This window comes from Corapipo altera, unplaced genomic scaffold (assembly GCF_003945725.1).
Source record: "Corapipo altera isolate COAL_440 unplaced genomic scaffold, ASM394572v1 61294, whole genome shotgun sequence".
Classification (NCBI taxonomy): domain Eukaryota; kingdom Metazoa; phylum Chordata; class Aves; order Passeriformes; family Pipridae; genus Corapipo; species Corapipo altera.
The window spans coordinates 3,205-6,362 of NW_020886438.1; positions in this window are offsets into that span (position 1 = coordinate 3,205).

Consider the following 3,158-nt stretch of genomic DNA (forward strand, 5'->3'; position numbering starts at 1 on the left):
GAAGATGATCAAAAGAGAACTCTCGAAAACGCTCCTGGTCGACGAGAGGAGTTGGCTGCGAGGAGGCTCCTCACAGCACCGCTCTGTCCCATCCGGCCCAGTCGCCCGCTCCGAGCACGGTGGCGTGGCCGCGTTGCCACCAACACCTTTATCACCACGGGTCACAAAGGACACCGTCCCATTCCCGGGGCGACGGCCACCGTGTCACAAAGGGCTCTGTGACACACTGCCATGTTCCCTGGGGCCTCCCCCAGCCCGACCAACCTGCCCCAGCTTGGAAGGAATCCATTCCTGAAAGCAGCTGCAGCCATTGGGGGCAAGGCTTGGCATCCGTGCCAAGGCAGAAGCTGTGGCTCCTTCCTGGCACAATTTCTTCATGGAAGGTTTGACCTGCAGCACAAAACCAGCTTGGCTGGGAAGGCCCAGAAGCATCTGGCATTTAATCCTCCTATAGTCAGGAAAGTCTGACTTCCCATTCCTCAGTACAAGGAGCTGAAGGAAATTGCAAACTTCCCAATGTCACTGAATTGGGAGGACCTGAGAACATCAAGTATCTAGAAGTTCACTTCCCATCTCAAACCTGCAGCTCATTCAGTTTCACGTGGTCCATTGAGAGTCAACTTCCAAACATGAACAGAGCTGAAAACTCTGGGCATTGATTGGTTTGCAAAGGCTTTTCTAGGAGGGGATCAGAATATGACTCTTAAGACCTGGGGAAAATAAAACAACTCAGAATGATCACGGCTGAAGCTAAAATGCATTTCAGAAGGAACATCAACACCCACACCCCCCTCAGCACCTTCCCAGTCAGGAATTTCATCCAATCTCTAGGAGTAGAGGAAGGGAGGGCTTTGCTTGGCAGCGATAGGATTGCCCAGAACTAACACAGAAGCTGAGCTAGGGAGAAAAGGGGACTTAAATGCTGCTTGACAGGAGCAATATTGCAGCAGTTGTCAGCAGTCCACGGGAGGAATTGTCAGGGATGCACTTGGGGCTGTTTGGGCTTGCAATGAGTTGCGAACTTTCTGGACAAAGCTGTCTCTCCCAGGCAGCCAAGTGGCTGCAGGGGGACAATGTCACCAGGGGTTGTGACCGCAGGGTCGGTGCCCTTCAGGTGTGCTTCAGTGGGATGCCAAGGATGCTGGCTTTGTCCCCAAAGAGCCCACTACTCATTTCTTCAGGAGAACAGAGGTTTGTGGGCAGTAGAGGTGTTGGGACAGCTTCCTTCTCCCGACCAGCTGGCTGGGAGCAAGCTGGATGCACTTGGGAAAGGCTGAGTGGGTGGTGAGGTGTGGATGGAGGGATCCCCATGGATCTGCAGAGCAGAAGGCTGGAAGAGAGATGTTTTCAGGGAGCTTTTCTGAGGAGTGGCTTTGCTGAGGGAGCTGTGGGTGCTCAGCCTGGAGAAAAGGAGGCTCGGGGGGACCTTCTGGCTCTGCAACTCCCTGACAGGAGGGTGGAGCCAGGGGGGGTCAGGCTCTGCTACCAGGGAACAAGGACTAGGACAGAGGAGGTTTAGTTTGGCTATTTTGGAAAATTGTTCATGGAAAGGGTTGTCCGTCCCTGGCACAGCTGCCTAGGGCAGTGCTGGAGTCCCCATCCCTGGAGGGATTTCAAAGCCATGTGGATGTGGCACTTGGGGAGATGAGTCAGTGGTGGCCTTGGCAGTGCTGGGGGAACAGCTGGATTTCATGATCATGGAGGGCTTTTACAACCTTAATGATCCTTGGATTGTTCTGGATCACCTGAAGGAAACCTGTGTGTCCCGCTGGTGTTCTGCTCTCCCTTGCCTTGTGCAGCAGCAGCTGCAGGAGGGATATTGGAGCTGGGATGTGCAGCCGTGCTGGAGAGAGGGCTTCAGCCTGTCCAGCCTGCTGTAGCGAAGGGATTGAGTCAGCTCCACGTGGATTTGGGGTCTGTTTTGTGTGTTCCCTGCCAGGAGATCTGGGAGGGCAGCACACTGGTTAAGCTCTGCCAGAAGGGCATGGAAGGCAGACAAGAATCCTGCCAAAAACGTGTGCCAGCTGGGAGTGGGGGGAATGTGCTGCTGCAATGAGAGGCCTGGTCTGGGTCGATCATCACAGGGGAGCTTGAAGTGACTCCATTCAGGAGCATCCTAAATGCTCCTGGTTTAGGAGCATTTACCTGGGGGGGGAGATAAAACTTGCCAGCTGAGGGCTCTGCAGGCTGGGAGATGCTGCTGCCATGGGATAAAAAGGGGAAGCAGCAGTGTAACATATTTATGGTGAGACATTGGCACAGGTTGCCAAGAGAAGCTGTGGCTGCCCCATCCCTGGAAGTGTTCCAGGCCAGGTTGGATGGGGCTTGGAGCAACCTGGTGTGGTGGAAAGGTGTCCCTGTCCATTGGAATAACATGGTCTTTGAGGTCCCTTCCAACCCAAACTGTTTTGTAGCTCTGTGCTGATATTTGGACAGGACATGAAGTGTAGATTTTATATCACTGGCAGTAAAGTCCAGGCTGATGGTGTTTCTCCACCAGGAAGAGTTCAGGGAAGCCCATGGATGATGGAGACGGTACCCAACTGGCCTGGCAATCTGTGATTCAGTAGAACAGTGGTTCTTCCTTGTCATGGGAGGCTCAAAACCCACCCCACATCACCCTCAGCTTCCTCAGTAATAAATACTGGCAGCTGGTGTCTGTGTGATGAAAGTGTCAGGAAAGCAGGTGGGATCACAGAGGTTTTTCAGGGATCACAGTCCATGGTTTCCAGGTGCAGGATTCCCAAGCAACTGATGTGGCACAAGCAATTTGTGCCCACACAAGAGTTTGTGCTCAATGTCTCTGGTGTATTTGCTTTCACTCTAAGTCACCTACAGTGACCTTGACCGACTTGCCTGGCTCTGTCTTGCAATGATGACAGTGGAAACATGAACCAGCCCTTGCATTCCATCTGTGCTGTCCTGCCCCGGTCCATGGGCTTAGGGTTTCCCAACAATGACACAGAGCTGGTTCACACATCTGTGGTATTTTCACACATGTCTCTGGCAATCCTGCAAGTGTCAGTGGTCTGTTTTCAGCCCTATGGTGTTAATTTTCTGTTGATGGAAAAGAGGTGACAGAGGAAATGGCTTCAAAGCTGAATATTCAGATCTGGATTGACGGGGAACAGAGGGAACCTGCAGGGCAGGATGGAGAA